The 18,307-nt window shown below is 46.6% G+C and overlaps 1 protein-coding gene and 2 long non-coding RNA genes across 8 annotated transcripts in view; 2 read left to right on the top strand and 1 right to left on the bottom strand.

Annotated features, from left to right (window-relative positions):
* LOC111269935 (uncharacterized) overlaps positions 1 to 18,307 on the top strand; it is an 87,918-nt gene that overhangs the window by 28,990 nt on the left and 40,621 nt on the right. The window lies entirely within an intron of this gene.
* LOC147753862 (uncharacterized) lies at positions 6,972 to 7,983 on the top strand. The gene is made up of 2 exons (XR_015314738.1): positions 6,972 to 7,549; positions 7,777 to 7,983. It is a non-coding gene; the product is annotated as an uncharacterized LOC147753862 (long non-coding RNA).
* LOC147753861 (uncharacterized) lies at positions 9,721 to 12,940 on the bottom strand. Its single transcript, XR_002686030.2, has 2 exons — positions 11,142 to 12,940; positions 9,721 to 10,975 (listed from the first exon to the last, which is right to left on the bottom strand). It is a non-coding gene; the product is annotated as an uncharacterized LOC147753861 (long non-coding RNA).

The following is an 18,307-nucleotide window of genomic DNA, read 5'->3' as shown; positions in this document are numbered from 1 at the left end:
TTTTTTTTCTAAGCTTAACCATATAGCTGTGCGTAATAGCAGACAAAGTCGAAAACGTCGTCCTATAGAAAAATCATATTCGGAGCTCATCCAATTTCCGCTGTAGCCCGACTAGCACGATGAAAAGGGTTCCGTCTGAAAACACATACATCCAGGCACACACAGAGTGACCTCGCTTACGTTACACATTGAAAACTCCAGCCTTCACATCTTTGTGCAATATATAGAACCTATTGGCCATTTTGACCCAGTCAGTCATCGTATGCTAGAATCAGTCGTAGCTATAAGCCTTTTTGGCTGCAAGAGTCAAAGGTCGTTACCAGTCTGTTTCCACTCCAATCAATGGTAGAGATACGTTTCAGTCATTTGTATGTTGTATTCGTCTTTCAATAGATTTTTCTTCAGCACTAAACATTTCGAATTTACACCCGATACGACCGTTAGGAAGCCGGTGAGACGGCTGGCTATCGTTAGCGTAAAGCAAAATGTGTCTACGCCCGTGTACGAACCCAGACCATAATGTATCTCTAAGAGTAGCAGGAAAATCTATTACCCACTAAGCTTTCATGCAAGCTAGTAGCATTACTAATTACCAATACATGAATTAGTACTTTTATCATCGCTAACTATTAATGTTCCGTGAGGTGAAACGCTCCCCTTCCGTATCTACACGTCATATCGCAAAAAGCGCCGAATGCTTTTACTGTGTTCTCACTGTGTTAGCGTCATTGGATTCGCTGTCAGCGGTCGCATTGACTTCCCACACTTTTCTGCCTTCCTACAGCCTGACGTTCCGTAGCTGCTGCTACTGTTGCGACTTTTTTAGAGCGCGCCGTTTCCTTCGAGCGGTTTTACGCCACTGTCTGCGCCTCCGTCGACGCGCATTGAGGCACACACGTAGTCCACGAATACAATGTTCTTTCCCTCTCTTTACTTCCTTAAGTAACTGTAAGAGCCCTACCGTACACAACCGTAGAGAGTTTAGAGCCGTAGAGGTTACGCTTTTTTCGACGGCTATCGTTCGCAATTATTTTTTGGCACTTAAACAGCGTGAGCGTTGAGAGCAGCCATGGTGGATGCTTTATACTAGCGGGATACGGATGGTTTCGAGTGCGCTGCAACGCCTGCAGTCACCACCAACATTAGTATGGCTATAGCCATTGGCGTAGATCTCCTAAGCTCTTTTGATCTATCTTTGTCTGTCTACGTTACATTGTAGTCGTCCCCCTTTTTTCAGCTCTGGCTATAAGACGCGGCCATGTCCATTGTTACCGCATGCTCCCAGCTGGTTTCTCTAACATAACGGAGACTAAATAGGACAACAACGACCAGCGAGCTATAAACAATCAGGAAGGAAATGACAAAAAAGCTCAACGTCGTACCGCAACATCAAGCCCCATCTGCTGTCGCCGCAGGATTTACCATGTGATGCTTCTTGGCAGTAGTGCAACGGATAGGACTCAGCGATTGTCTACATTGGTCGCTAGTGCTGCTGCTTTATGATGACCATCTTTGCCTGGCTTTATCCTCCTCCTCACTCTCGGCTTGCCGTTGATACTGAAGAGGCTCTAGGACCCTTGGGCCGATAGTTCAGTTTCGCGTAGTGTTGACGGCGGATCCGTGATCAAAAGACGGAGTCCGTGGTTGAGCCGAGAATGGTGGCGGACCGGAAAGCAAGCTTAGTTTAGGTTAGGTACAGTTCGACGTTGCACTAAGCGACGTGATCACTTCTGTTGGCCGGGCGTTTAACGTACACGCGGCGCTGATTGCGGCTGACAAGAAAGGCCTGATTCGGTGGGCTGGATTTGACGGGACAACTGAACAACGCGTTGGTGGCAACAGCCCAGCAGGCGTATCTGTTGGGGTGTGCTTGTTCGTTTGGCCACCGCTTTTCAACAATTAATAGCTGTTGTGGTAGCTTGCTTTACTTTCGATGGACGACGGGCAGAGTTAGCGTGGGGCGAATGGGTTGACAAAACTCGCCAGCGGCAAGTCAGTGCCAGTGTAACGTGGAACCTGATTGGTACAGAGCGGAAAGTATTTTAATCACACTCGAATACCTAGATTTGCTTGAACGTTAAACGTTGATCAATACAACAGACATGAGACATAGCAACGCAACCGAACAATCCAGACTTGATTGCGGTAATGACAACCACCAATAGAAAGCGGACCGAGCAAACAAGTCGAGGTACCCTGCGCATGCGGTCGCCAATGCAGGAGCTTGTCAATGGTCGGTAGTGATCCTGGTTAGTCTTGGATTAAAACTATAAGAGTTAGCGAAAAAATAATCTAAGGTAGCCGTTAAGAACAAGCTGGTGCCACGGTCCCTGCGGAACCACAAACGCCAGTGTAGCGAGCCAAACTACTTGTTCCAAGGGACACAATGGAAGTTTAAGGCCGCTGTGCAAGTATAGTAGTGGTGTTGGTGTGCTTTAGAACCGACGGCCGGACTGGAGATCGTTGATGATCTAAAAGGACCAGTTTGATGCGCGGTTCAGCGAACCTGTATTGAGTCGTTGATAGATTCAATCCTTGGCGATAACTTGGCCCTGAGCCGTATTAGGCTACCTAAGCTCTTCCGCCCTTACGTCAGCGCGGAGGCGACAAGTCGCTTTTTGACGACCCGAGCTTTATTGCCACAACTACAACAAGAAGCCTCATAACAATAGTCAGCCGAAAGCTGCCTTGGACCAATATCCGGCAGCAATAGAACAATACAGTTAGTTATTTCTTTTCGAAATGTTCGTAGATCCTTACTTTCGAGTCGTTTAGCGCGTTACATGGTTTCCTTAAGTTGCCGTTTCGATTGAGCTAATCGGAAGGATTATTTAACGAAGGTATGACGAAAGGAAGATGAAAAAAGCCAAGTTCAAAAAGAAAAGATTTCCGTGTATAATGACGGAGCTGCTTTCATGAGAGCCTATTGAACAACAGAGTTCGTTTGAAATACTGTTGCTGCTGTTTGAATTCTTAGCTAGCCTCAAGACGATGATGTCCCTTAGCGTTATCTAATGGCCAAACGAGCCATCACTGCGAATTCGGGTCGCCACCACTCCGTCTCGCCATTACTCGCTTTAAAGTCTGCTGGCGGCCTCATGATGTTCGGCCACTGCTTCTGGGAGGAAGAAGTTGTCGAAGGCTTACGACACCAGGTCACTGAGAGGGTGGAAATACGGAGAAAGCTAACGATTCACCGGCCCCGTACGCTTTCCTGACGTCGGTGATGCTCATCCCAAGTGGGACGCGCCGACATCATGATGCCATCGCTGTGGCAGGTTCACTTCGACGTGTCGGAATCTTGGGGCCTCCCGGGCGAATACTGGCAGCCAGTTCCCTGGTACGAATAACCTGTCCACCCTTTCGGCTGTCAGCTTGCTGAACTCTATATAGATAACAACAGCTACAAGAGCCACAACAACACAACCAAACAGAGAATAGACGGATAGAGTGGAGCCGGTCGCGCCCTAGCCGCAAACCCGACTAACTGAAATTCATTGGCTTGCCACAGAAAGCTCTCGGTAAGATACAAATGTGGATTGGGAGGTGATACTCGCGTCATAAGGTAAAGGAAGAAGGCCTATTGAGAACGGAACCGGCGCGGGCGCAGCTGAAGAATTACGAAAAGAGTTCAGAGCAACTGAAACGAAGGAGAGGAGCAAAGAAGAACGAAGTAAGCAACAAAGACAAAAAAAGGACCAACAAGAAAAATGGACGAATATCAGACATAGCACTAAACTGAAATCAGGCCAAGAAAAACAAAGTCTGACGAGAGTTCAACGACGAAAAAACTGAGCTGAGTTTATTGCTACACTTGGCAGTGGCACAGACCGGGCCAGTTTATTATTAAGGAAGGCCAATCAAACCTATCGAGTTGTTCGACGGAGGGATACGGGGGTCGGCACCAGACGACGCGCATGGGAAAAATAGAAAGAAGACGGTAGACTCTCAGCGGCATCAGATCCGAGCCGCCAAGTCGAACACCGATCATATTGAACCATGCGACTAGTCGAAACAAGTGTCTGTTCATAGTTTGAAATCTATAGCTGCTCGTGTGAAAGCGTTTGTGGAACTGCCTATGCGTATGTGTGGGTGTGTTGATGCTGAAGCACTAGATGCTAGGCTCGCGAAAATCAGGATATATAGGACGGCCGAGGAGCACGTTCGTACAGCGTTGAATCTACAGATCGCTGTCGACGCCGGAGCCGACGCCAACAGTCTGAGTCCGACTACGGAACGGCAGCTCGGAACAACTCTGGCTGTTCCCACATTTACTCACGCAACCGCACACAGTCCCATGTGTATACCTACACAGAGAATGCGCGGCAAGTTCAGGCGCGAGGCATACTGATAAATGAAGGAGCCACTTGTTCGTGCATAGATAAAAAAAAAATAGGCACAAAATATTCAGATAGGTATATATACGTATACGCATTTAATCGATGTTGAGGAGCGGAAGATAAACTGCCTTTGAGTGGTACGAAGCGGAATATGAAGAGGGCGTAAATTATAGTATGCTCGTTCCGCACAGGCTATTCCTTTTCACATGGGTAGATGTTAGTACACGGATTTTAAAATATGTTTAAAGCTTCTGAATTATTAAGTAAGCCAATTCTATGTATTCTCTATTTTTCATTTCACTTTTCTGTTACCTAGGCATAGCTCGTTTTATAACTGTCTTTTTTATAAAGCCATCAGTTTATAAAACATTTAATCACCGTCAGTCTTCCCTGAAACCTAGATCGCAGTGCTAACGAAATCGAATCATCAATTTAAAACAATTTTGAACCAAGCCCCACGTTCAGCATACTGTTGGTAAACCTTAGTCGACATGGTTGTTACTTGAAGAGCTACTGATCTATCTTCACTTTAGATAAGAAAAAAAAGAGGATATTTTAGGCCCGCCAGCTAACAACAGAATACTGTTTTTCGATGATGCGGGTTCTACCATTTAGATAACTGGAATATTGAAGTCGATTCTACTCTAACGGGCCTACTTGCGGCTGTACACCTGCTCAGGGTATTTACGGTACATGTCGGCGTATCTTGTGTCCCTTCCTTTTTTGACGTCCCATTGCTCTTCTTAGCCATACAGCAGAGCAAAGCTGCTTATCCAAATATTCCCAATCAAGTTTCCAGCAAAACGCCACGACTCTCCAACCACTATCGAGGAAGGTTTCCAGTTCTCCGCTGCAGAACAGGGGCATTCAGCCATCTCCGGGGATCAATTGCCTTTAGGGACCGTTGGCTGACTGCTAATAATAGCAACAGCATCGGCAGCAGTAGCGCTAACAATTTAGATTGCATTATCACGTTACGGTTGTCCGTTCTCAAACCTGCGCGCCATACTCGTTCGAATACGACCCAGCGTTGCATGGTTAAACACTGTGGTGCTATCAGCTCATTGGAAAACTCCTCCAGTGGCCCCCCTGGTGTTCACGCACTCAGTGGCGGTGTCATGGGACACAAATTTCTTCCAGCAACCCAGAACGTCATTAATACACGCAGTAGCGCTAGTAGCCTGCCCTCATTGCTCGATTGGCAATTGGCTCAATTGAGGCGAATAAGAAGGGTCCCCATCTTGCTGGCAGGAGGCCGGAGTTTCTGTTGCCAGGGTCCTTCATGAACTCACTATACAACAGTCAGCATCACGGCTACTATCACCATTATAACCATAGTCATACTGCTTCTACGATCCCGTCATTGCTGCAAAGCCCATGAGAAAGGCGAGCGAACAGAATAGGCACCCGAGCTGGCGAGCTGATGAGCGACCGCATAATCAACTCCGCGCATACTCATCATGAACTAGTTGCGGAGCATTGGAGCACCCTGTGCTCAGTGTTCCCACCACGGCCATTTGTAGCCGTTACATCCAGCATAGCAGATACGATATGTAAACACTCGACTGGCGGTTACGCAGCGGTAGACGACCGCATAGCGTTGAGACAATATTCAGCCGTCAGTGTACGCCCGCATCGGCCACAAGCGAGTGCGGAGCGCCCACTGTTTTTAGTAGCAGACTACAAATGGCAACCCGGGTCGGCTTAGTCGCATTGTTTCCACAGCTATGTATAGTTAGTGTTCGTTTGAGACAACCACATATCTGTATGTATACATTTACAAAGAACCATAAAGACGGTAGGGCGGCCAACACACCACTCGATTCGAGCACGCCTTGTTTGTCACTTTCGAACGTCGAGTTCCATTTGTCCTCAGCTCCGATCGTCACAAACTGAATCAAGCTCAGATTCGCAACGCCCATTAGTGGCGCTGTTCGACTTAGCGGCAATCGTAGCAACTGCGTTGAGTCTGTTATCAAAGGGCTGAGAGCCATCGAGAGAAATAAGCCTCGGTACTAATTATTTGGTCGAGCTTGTTAAGCCCCAGTGTACATGGAACGATACGAAACGCTAACTCTAGGCCACGGAAGTTTGAAATGGAGATGGCCGAAACTAGGACACATGAGACGTAATAGCATAATCTAGTTACTGTTACTCTACAATCGAAGACAAGTTAAATCATATTGTATCACGTGGACCTACTGTGATATGGCTGTTGCTCTTGTCGATGTGGCCGTATTTTTTATTGAGACTTAGCACTTACTCGGCAGGAGAGTGCGTGTCGCTTTCTACCGTAATAGCAGAGTTTGAGATGAGAAAGAATTGGCTTATTTGCATCTAGCTGTCAGCGCTTATAGTCTTGTGTCTTCAAAAGCCATTGATGCAGTAGACAGATCGGAATTGAACAGAAACAAACCAGCCTCGATATTTCGCTTGCTTTCTTTTTTGTCTGCGATTAGTTCCAGCTAAGAGAGCGTAAAGCACATTGGCTTTGTATGAGTCACAGCGATACCGTTTGTACTAGACCTACGGTTGTTTCTGCGCGATTAGGTCTAGTTTTGATACTTATTAGTCGGCGACTGTAGATGTCCAATCCGCTGGGGTCGCTGCTGTTTGTTGTGGCGCTCCAAGACCTCCTCGACTCTCTCGCTTCCTCTCCCCTTGCTTAGCAAGTGGCTCTAACACTTGGTTACATGAACAAACTTAGCCTCTACGAGTACTTGTAGTGCCCACACGATAAACGAATGTACGATTATACATACTTATAAATCGCATATAGTCAACGAAGCGTTACGCTTCCAACTGGCACTATCTTCTCGTCTCCTGTCACTCTAGTACGCTCATTGTTGTTTGTTATCCATCTCGCGGCGCGCCGCCATTTACGCTTAGTTATAGCAGCAGTGGCGATGGTGGTCCACAGACGATCCTTGCAGGACAGCATATGCTAAGGTCAGCCAGCAGACAGAGAAACGTGCATCAGCACTGGCATTAACGCCGATTAGTTGGCGGAACACCCCGAAGGGGGAGTCTGGCAAGAGAGAGCAACCCCCTAAAGGCGTGCGATCATGCACGCACTTGTTCGTCATGAGTGGCTGGCCACGACTGAGCACGCGAGGAGCCTTGCGAATCACAAACGAATAGCCAGTCAGTCGGTCAGCCAGACAGCGAGACAAGACGCATGAGCCACATGGCAACGGCACAGCCACAGGGTGAGAAACGAAAAATACAGACCGCGTGTTACTTGACGATTCTCTGCTACGTCGATGTTTAGTTTGTGTACACCACTGTACAGTAATTGTACTCTGGCTAAAACAACGATGAAGGCGATGGCTATTGCTATGATGATACGGCTGTGGAGTGAAACGGAGAGTGTAGGTACTTCTCATGTGGATACTTTACCAGATTTTCATTCTGTGTCCTTGCTTGTATGTTCCAGCTTTTAACGGCGCCAATCACCCGTTGATTTTCGGCGTCGGCGCTCTCGGAGAGGCCTTTCAGAGTTCAACCAAAGACGAACTGCCGAAATGAAGTGTCCGTCACCGATGAGATCTGCATTGGTGTAATATGGCTGATGCGCTAAACGATTTTGAGCGGATGCTAAAGTGACCTCCTTCCTGTATCCAAATATATAAGGGAAAGCCACTATTGTCGGTTGTTGTTGATAGCTTGACACACTTGACATATTTCGCAGAGACAGGACCCTAGTAATTGTGGCATTCGAAACAGCTATTAGTCTTCGTCAATAATTATTGATTGAGACTAAATTGCCTGGCAAGATCAGTTGTGTTCGATTTCATTAACTGTTGTGCTCCTTTGTGCTAGCGAAAAAGTTATACTTTACGAACGTATGAGCTCGAACTCATATCATACCCTAGCAATTTTGTTGACACATGAATAGACGCCGACCAATCTAATAGCTCTATTTATTACTTCGTCACTCCAGCCTGGATCCCTCCCTTTGAACGATGTTACTTGCGATAGGAACTGACACGCTCAAACAGCTCAACCCCCTCCCTTGTCTACGTCGCCTGGCGTGTTGTACCAGCTCCCAAACACGCTTATCTAACAAGTGGTCGCCTGATTCTAGATTTCCGCCCGAACTGACTGGAGGTTTATTTTCAGGAGGAGCGACGATCTAAGTATGAAAACAGAAAACGAAATTCCAGGCAGACTGTCTTTATTGAGCAGACGTTCCCGTCAAGTCCAGCCGTAGATTGCGGCTTTATGGTCTACTGCTGGATAGCGCTCCTAAAGGAAGCAACTTCTAGACTATTTATTGTAGGTAGACAGATTTACGGCTAAACGTTTTTGGGACGCTGTCCGTGCAAACGTCCTCGCTGAACTAGTAAACTTTAATAGAATTATACCTCAGGGTAGTTAACGTGTAAGCGGCATGTGGCGAACACCCGGTACCACCTCGCCAATGGAACTTCTATGAAGCCAGTATCACGCACATGCACGAGCGTTCTCGCTTTAACTAAAACGTGCGGGTATCCTCGACGCTGCTCCTCGTCCACATCACACGTATCTGCATGTAATAGTGGGAACGGAATAGTCAACTGTGTACGCCATCAACAATTTCGTTAAGTAAATAGCCGTGTTGTCATTCTCCGTTTACTCAACTTGCCTTTTATGGAAAACGAGCAGTTTTATTCTAAAGGTGAATAGTCCATACCCTATTCGCTACGAGCAGGTAACTACACGTCACAAGTAACCAAAAGCAGGTAACCAACGGATCGACATTGGCGAACAGTTCCCGTACCCCAATTTACACTATCCAAGAAGTAAACTCGCTCACAAAAAGGCCATTGGAATTATTAGATACCTATGTTTATTGTTTGTTTCACATCAGGTCCGACGCTAGAACCTCTGTTATTGATCAGATTAGAGAGAAATCGACGTACGCTTCGCATATGCCAATAAGCAGCCTGAAAATATCGTTGCATGGTAATTTATTGGCCGCCGATACCAACTAAAAATTACCACCGAATCAATCCTAAGCGCTGATGTTTATAATAGTGTTCTTTTTTTTTTTTTTGTAACCGGTTATCACTGCGTTGCCCAATCGATTACTGTCAACAGTTTCAAGTTTGTTTTCACGCTGGTCAGTTTCTTTTAGAAAATAGAACATCATCTTATTATTGCAAGCTGGCCGCGCTTGGTCTTCTTTTTGTTCACTTTTCTGAGGCGCCAAAGTCCTTCAAACAGGTCCAGTGCTTGGCGCATTGCAAGGCGCAGATACACCTTATTAAGTGGCACTCGGCTGACATAAAGTAAGAGTGCTCACACGCTTTTGGTAGCAGTCTCGAAATGGCTGCCAGCAAATCGACGCCCAGTTTTCATACTACCCTTATTTTAACTATAATAATAACAATAATGCTGTATACTGGTGTTTTGTTTATTAGTGAAAATAGTGTCGAGTAACATAAAAACGTTACTACGTTCACCCGCGCCACAAGTCTATCATGAATGCGCAACTGCTTAACGAAACTATGCAAACGAGGCAATCTTGACAAAGTCTACACACAGGTCTCTAGGCCTTTCCCTAGAATATACTGAGCCCCGATGGCTTTGTTAGTTTCCTTCTTTTTTTTTTTTCGTGAACGCGCGCTCTTTCGTTAGAACGTGCGCTGGCAGCACGAATCATCATATGACCCCCAAAGCCATGCCATCGCGGAGTTTTGCGGAGAAAGACGTCGAGCAGCGCCGGCAGCGTCGCGAAGAATCCGGAGAAAGTGACATCATTTTCAAGTCGCCTGTACACAGTTCTCTAGTTAAACGATCAGCACCGGTTGCTCGTTGTCGCTTCGAGAAACTCAAATAGATATGCCACCATAACGCTTTTGTCAACCCCTTCCTTTCGATCTCATTTCGCGCTCGGCAACACGTCAGAGCCGACAACGATTACGGTAGTAGTATCACCGCAGTAGTTAATTGTCTGTTGTTTTATTGGTCGGTTCGTACCTGCGTCGTGTCACCTTACTAACTATTGAAAATCATGTATGATGATGAAATCTGCCATAACCGATACACGTCTCGCTTTTTCCATACACACAGAAAATATATTTCAGGCTAGCACTGTACATCCGCTCGAACGTTATGTGGTTGCAAGTCCTTAGAACCAGGTCGTGGGGTGCTGCGCACAACTACATGCTATTGAATGTTTTGTAAGTTTCGCGCAAACACAAATCTACCGGGGGGAGAAACCTCAGGTGAGAGAGTAAATCCGGCCATTTTCAAGGTATTTAACTGTTTTATAAATGAAGTTCACGACCTGCTGGGTCGAGAGAATTATCGTAATGTCACGCTAGGCTCCAAACGCTTATAGTAGACTGTACAGCCGGATTAGATGACTCTCTATTTAGAGTTAGAACCGGTAATTGTTCTTATTGGTAATACGTGCGATGATTATTCTTGTAAACTATTAGTGTAGTCTGCTGAGACGATACTGTTGATGACGCATTGCTGCCGCCGCCGCTTCCCCTAATGATGGACTTCCATGAATTTATCCGGGATGAGATGACATGGCCAGACGGAAATGGTTGCAGTTGGTATTCGAGTATATTGAGCATGTGCTGCTATACCGAATCCGTACAGCCCGTGAACGCTTTTCGTAAGGACTACTTTTGCCAGCTCTGAAAATTTTAGTCAGATGGCTTTTAGTAGTTAAATATAGAAAATTACTACGGCTACTGAAATATCATGCATTGAAACATCACGCTGGCCAAACTTTGCAGCCTCAGCAAGGTTTCTTTTTCAGTTTATTAGCGAAAACCTTTTACTATCATGCTTCCTTCGTACCCATTCAGCAGGTTTATTTGCTCTCTCAGTTAAACCACAGTCCTAATCTAAGTCGACCTGAGTATAAACGCGGTTCTGATAAAGTGCTGCTGCAGAATGAAGGCGCTGCGAACGCTGTTCGCTTTGCCTGTTCTATTTTAGTCCGTCATCACCGTGATTCTTGCAGACACACGAACTCCTGTACGACCGCCGGTCGGCACTGTTACTACCGCACCAGAATTGACAACCGACAGAATTTACTCGCTGTCACGGTTACTCGATCGGAATTTTCTGTGTGCGGAAGGGATTAGAGCAGCGTAGTCGCCGCGTTAACACAACAACAATGATAGCAACAACAACAACCACAACGTCAATAATAACAACAGCCGCCGCAGCAGACGCCAGGGGCAAAGTCATGTCGAGCAGAGGTGAGTGTAGCAGACGCCGCCGCGCTGCGGACGCTTGATTGGCTGCTTTCTGACGGTTAGGAAACAGCGGGTGCTGAACCGGGGTTGATTTCTGGTTGCTTTCTGCCGTTGCTGTTTACTGCCGCACAGCCAGTTAGCCAGGGTCAAGATCCCGCCAAGGCCGACCGCTAATAGCAGGTGTCGAGGGCGAGCTCCGGTGTCAGCGGCGGCGGCAGCGGCGGCGGCTTCGACAGAGCCAGTATCAGCCTGCACGCGCTCCTTTCTGTTGGTGCGGATAGCGGTGTATCGCCTACCGCGTATGTTCTTAACATAAGTGCTATTATAGTCCAGCACAAATCGGTGGTTGCGTGGAACGACGCCAGAAGGGCGAGCCCTACAGGGTGCACAGGTGTACCAATGGTAGGGTTTCAAGGCACAACGGTGCACCGTATTCACTGCCAGTGTCAGTAGCTGGTACGACAACAAGATCGTGGTTCAATGTTTATTCGAGCAGACGAGAGGAAGAGGAGATGGATAGAGAAGCGGAAAACAAGAAAGCGCGAATTTTGAACCGCAAGAGTGGAAAATAGCGAAAGTGCTGACTGTTGAGGACAAAAATACGGGGTCGGCTGTAAGCCCCGCTTTAATGTCGGTTGTTCATGGCTTTTGTACGGCTTGATAATGGTGTTGCTGGTACCGGTGTTATGTTGGGACTATGACCCGGACATGAGCTAAGCAGGCTTGAACAAAGCTGAGCTGTTATCTCGTCGGCGCAGCGTAGAGCTGCAAAGCGGGGATTAACATAACAATACATATAAACATACACCTATTTACGTACACAGCGACGGAGTAGTTTCGAAGCCCGAATTAACAGTAGGTGTTTTCCTAGTTGACAACACAGTCAGGAAGGCAGACAACAGCATGCCATTTCATGATATGCAAACGCTTCTCCTGTACGCCTCCAAAATGTTGTAAGGAAACTGCACAAAATGTTATGCTTCTATGTACGTTTTATGCAGTACTTTGTTCTAATTATTTCGTTGTTTGTACTCTAATGGACGCTGCGTTGCACTGTTTTCTTCCAAACTAAGTCACGCATTGGGATGCGAAGAGTTGGCTCAGAAAAACATATATAGACACGCCACCGTGAGCATCAGTTAGCTGTTCTCAGATATTTCGAAGCTGCGGTAAAGTGAGCGAAAGATGTCAAACTACTCAACGTAATAGTTTCTGCTAGTATATTTCTGCTATTTATGATAATAGTAGTCATGGCCGTAATCGACATCTTATGCTATATATTTATAGCCATAGGTAACTATATAATAAAGTTACGCTCAGAACAGTTGCTTCCTTTCGGTCTAATGACCAGAAAATGGTTAGTAGCACAAGACGCCGCGAATCTTCAACATTAGCAAAGCGTTAGTGCTCATTATCACGGAATCGTCCCAGCTAGCGTTTTGAAAGCGCACCTCACTCGCGGTTAAGTGCAGCGCCTGCTGCCTTAGCGACGCGTGCAGTTAGAAGTCACATGATTCGTTTCTTCCGCCTTGGTAGAGTCTATGTAGATGTAACCTGTATGTCGACAGAATGCGTAGTACGAAAGATGGCCGCTTGATTGGCGCCCAAAATCTATTTTTCAATAGAGGAGCGAAAAAATCAGGCAAGCTACTAAACTACCATGCCACCACTACCACCGTAATTCTGGCCAGCGTCCACTATTCCACTACCTGCGGGATGAAGCTCTACGCTGTACCTAACGCCCCGAAATTTCTGAGCCAATTCGCCCGCGCGAACTGCAGCCGAGCTAGATGACGTCAACGGGCAAACACTTGATAAGAGATTCTCTTCGCTGTAAGTTTTTGCAGGACTTGCAGCAACTGTGCATAGCGTTGATTATAGCGTACATGTATGTAACAGTGGCTCTGTGACCGCACAGAGGAGGGCGCGTGAGAGGATAGAGTAGATGTGGGGAGGAGAGGCAAATGTGTAGGGAACGTGGGGGCGGGGGGGGGGGGTAAAATAAAGTCATTTTCATCACCGGAATCATCGCTCACTGGAGGGATGCAATGGCGTTTGCTTCATCACCAATAGCAGTTCTAGTATTCTATGCTGTAATAGAAACAGGTATGAGTAGTTCTCGTTATATCTGCACCTCTGCCAGGAACTGGGCACTTCGCGGTTAGTTGCTGTTGGTTAGCGCAAAGGCTGTTAATGCTTTTGTGTGCAGCAATACGACTCACGGAGGCAGCTCTTCATTCTGCCACTTTCCCTATATCTAAATAGCAGCACAGAATCGCAATGCTCCGCGTTCGCTTTGATGACTCCAATGTAAACGTCACTCATTGCTCAGCGATGTTTCAACAATTCGCAAGCGCTCAGAGCAATTGCCAAGCAAAACGTACATATTAACGTGAGTTCCTTCTGGTTACATCTGTTCGTGCCATCGCGCAGGCCACCCATAATTCTTGGACACGTACGCGCAGTGATATGCTCAGCGCTTCTTCCCTATATGCAATTGAGCTCCGGCCACCGATGATTCCAGCCAATCCAACCACACAGACAATATATCCCACTCTATTGAGCAGTTAACTTCAGAAGCGCCAAAGAATCAGCGTCGCTGCGTGCGTCATGAACAGTGCCATGGACGCGATACCAGCACAAAACTGCGTTAGTTCCAGGTGGCATTGGTCCGCTGCTGCAGCTGGTAACAACCGCGGCCGAACCGCTTTTACTGATCGAGCTGTGGTGCCCCGTGGCGGTTTTCTATTCGGTCTACAAACTAATATATATAGTTGGTACCTCTCCGGTTGTAGCGGTACAATAGGCCAGACTCAAGAAGTGTTGGCAAAGCCAGCAAACAGGGATCACCGCTGGCACCACGGTCGGCGTATCGCTGTGGCGTCGCATCATGAAGAAGTGGCCTTGCTCGGAACCAAGGACTCGGCCGCCACGGCCAACCAACAGCATTAGCAGCAGCAATATGAAGCCAAAGCGACCATCGGTATCAACCCGACCCTGCCGACTTGACAATGGCCCATCTGAATGTTCCTCAGCTGTTAGTGGTGAATTCCGTGCCGCATGGCGGATGGGGCCGCTGCTGATGCTAGCACAAAGGCAAGCAATCGTGGTATGAGCTCAGCTTCGAATTGCTAGGACAGAAGGTTCGCTTAGGCCGGTTGGCGTTGCAGTATCCGGAACGCGTGGTGACAATGGCAAACAGATACACAGATATGGGTATATTAAATGTACAAGCTACACTGAAAGCCAGTGTTGTGACCAGGACGATAGATGGCATAAGATTAGTGCTTGTGCTTTATTAAGCAGTGGCTGACATAAAGGGAAAATTGCGGTCTTAAAACAACGATTTTATTCGAGTAATTAAAGTGGCTAATATCATACATATTGGTCAGAAAAGCAGTGAATACTTATAAAAAGCCACAGTCGAAAGAAAGCATCATGTTTAGATTAAAAAAGTTCAGGTGTCAGTTAATTTTTTTTCAGGCTCCCAGACCCGCAACACCTTTTTTCCCTTGAAGTCAGCAATAAAAATAAAATCTAATCACACTACTTGACGTGATCAGTGTTTGTGCGTTTAAACACTTAACATGAATAAAATAGATAAAAAGGTGCGAGATATAACGTCTATAAAAACCAGAATTCGCGATATTTTTTGACCCTACATACACTTGCATATGCACCTCGAATTACTCCCAGCGGTTTATCGTCCTGGACACCTCCTACACACAGAGTCGTAATATGAAATATAGATAGACTAGTATTGAATTCTATATTTAGTTCTTTTTTTGAAAAATTCAGAGATGAGAAAAGGAGGGAGAACATTGGCAGTTTTCAACAAAAAACCTGATTCCGGCCACCATAGCGTCCGCCATGATGCTGTTCCCCTGTCGTCTGACCAGTGGCGTCGAAATGAATACCTTCGTACTCGCTTTAGCGTAACCTATATAGGCACAACTGCTGCTGCTAAGGGATCTCGAGGAGGTTTGAGACACTAACTCAAGCTAATACGTTCGTAAGACGGGTATAGCTTGACTTTAAGTGCGCATGGGTGGGGCACGATTTCGCGAACGCTGTCTTGACTGAGTACGATTTATGTAGGACAATAGCCTGATGTGTTGAACTAAATGTATAACAGATCAATATTTAATGCGCATGGTAAAATTCGGTAGATGAGTTGTGTTTATTCAACAACGTTGGCGTATTCAGTCGTGTAACAATGGAATTAAAATCCAAGCGACAGTACGACGCGTCATTTTGCGCCTTCACCTTCACATAATACCTCTGCACTTCGATTTGTTTTCTTTATTTTTATTTTGCTGTACTCGGTCACGACCTTCTTCCGGAAAAGCTACTTGCGGAAGTTTTCTGTTGCATTTGAAAGGGCCAGGATCTACGGGCGTCGTAGATTATTTTAGATACGCATTACAGGTCGATTGATATCGTATCATTTATAAAGTGTTTACGCAAGGGCGTTTTACGGACGCCGTACACTGCCAGAAACCGGAGCAGGGGTACGGGTTATCATAGAACCACTGTCGTTTAGGGTTGACCGTCCGACTAGCCTAGGTAGCATTAGGTAGTGTAAGGGCTCTAGCGAATCTATTTCCTGCTGCCTGCTGACACGAACTGACCTATTATAGTTTAAAACCCATCAATACGGTTAGCCATCCAGATGGCCAGCTTTTCTACACGTGCGGTCTTTCACTGCAGCTTCTACTGCCCAAGTTAAGCTGAACTGAAACGAACCTCAGCTAGAAGCAGCAACCACCCCTTATTACAGTGACCAACATGGAGACCCCCAAATGACGCGTTCCAATAGCCTGGACTAGTGTCCGTATCCCAGATGCTGCCATTATCATTTAAGTCTACGGCAGCGTGTACGGTTCAGCAGCTCTGTCCATTTTAGCGTGGACGCCGGCAGCGTCAACAGGCCTCACCTGTCGTAAACGAAAGAACAACATCCTGTATGGGGTGCTCGCACTGTAGCACTTCATGAAGTAGACCTTGAAGTGAAGTGTATCAAAGGTCGACGCCTAGCGACGTGACTTAGACTAGTGAAGGACTAGTGAGAGCTGCTTGCTTCCTGGGTTTTTCCCCCAGCAGGTTCTAGTTTAGTAAAGTTCTTATTGCCTTTGACGTGTGTACACCATCAGGTGGTGAGGTACGCCATGCCAATGAGGTAGTGCACTTGTTAATTTTCTTCGTGCACAGCAAGTCTCCCCAAAGAGAAAGAAAAAGACGGTAAAGTCTAGTTCTTTTCTCAGGCTGACCAGCTGATGGCCTCCTTGGCTACGGGGTACTATACAGATCAGGTAAATATTGCCAGTGAAGTACAGTTCCTGTCGAATTTGGTGACTGGTGTCGGAGCTTTCCCAGGGGGTAGAATAGTGCACGCATTAGGCCCGAAATGGATGAATGGTACTGGATCATCAGTAGGAAAAAAGGCCAATACAGCTCGTCATTTTGTTCAGACTCAAACTAAACATACGAAACTGAAGCGCATATACGGTTTACGGAGCAAGCCCGATGGTATGATATAGTGCATGATTGTTGCGGTCTATTTTAGCGTATCTAGTTTCATGAGGTCTCTCTAATATAGTACGTCTGCGAAGGAAGAACTAAATATTCTTGGCTAATACAATGCGAACGAGAAACGCACTAGTAAGCACGTAAGCTTCGAGTTAGTCTGTTGCCTTTGCGTCATTTCTAGTGGAATATATCCGTCACGCGACAACAGACAGTGCTTTGACCCAACCAAAGCCTCACGCTGTAAGCAATTCCCATGCTACGAAATCTCCATAAAGTTGAACTTAACACTCAACACTGTAACCAAGTTGAACCAGGGCAAGAACCGTAAAGTTAAGCTTTTGCTTCCTCTGTGTGTGGACCGATGGCCTGTTCTGTTCGTGCTATTGTTAAGTTATAGTAGAATATACATGGCTTTGTAAAAGTTTACTTTACTTATTCGCTAGCCTACGGCTCTAACGAGGTTGTACTACAAAGGTTCTTCGCTGAGCTGGTTTTAGACTCCGTCGATCCATGTGTCGTTGACGATACAATTGGTGCCTACGGCGGTGTACGGTGCGTCCCTAGTGTCAACACCGAATATTCAAGTTCCGCAAGGGGCTATTCACGGCGAGGTTTGATAGCTCGTCCAAATCTTTATAGGTTCAGCATCGTTTTTTACGTGAACGCTTGATACGATGTTTGTTCCCGTTTGCCGTTGCGAATGGTCTCTGACTTTACTACGGACTCGATCACTAGCGCATTCATTACAGTTCGTTTAGCTCAAACGAATGACGGTGGTCCGCAGAGAAAATACGCCTTCCTGGGCGGTGGCATGTTGCTGCGACGGAGCTGCAATGGATCGCTGAGTTGTTGTTGGAGTCGTGGCTGCCGCCTCTGCTCTAGCGACGAGTAACATTCTATTATACGACTAGGCAGGTCGGCGTAGATCGACGCTAGTTTATGGTAACCGTTTTTCCTGTTGCCACCGTCGATGGTAGCGTAGGCTCCGCGGCTCGTTGTAGGGCTTACTTTACGGGCGCTGTAGCGTCTCCAGGTCGACGCTGATGACGTAGTGAGGTATGACGCGGCGTTTTTGAACAAGCGAGTGACGGCTTGGTGTCTTAACTTGGACAAACCGCCAACGTTATTTGCGGTGCCCCGTCGATTTCACGTTAATGCTCGTCCCGTTCCGGATTTGCTCGTCCTATTTTTAGCCCAAGTTCAAAACTAGGTTTTGTGACTACGGAGGGAAAA

Source organism: Varroa jacobsoni, unplaced genomic scaffold (assembly GCF_002532875.2).
Source record: "Varroa jacobsoni isolate VJ856 unplaced genomic scaffold, vjacob_1.0 scaffold_154, whole genome shotgun sequence".
Classification (NCBI taxonomy): Eukaryota; Metazoa; Arthropoda; class Arachnida; order Mesostigmata; family Varroidae; genus Varroa; species Varroa jacobsoni.
This window is presented reverse-complemented; position numbering and strand designations above follow the sequence as displayed.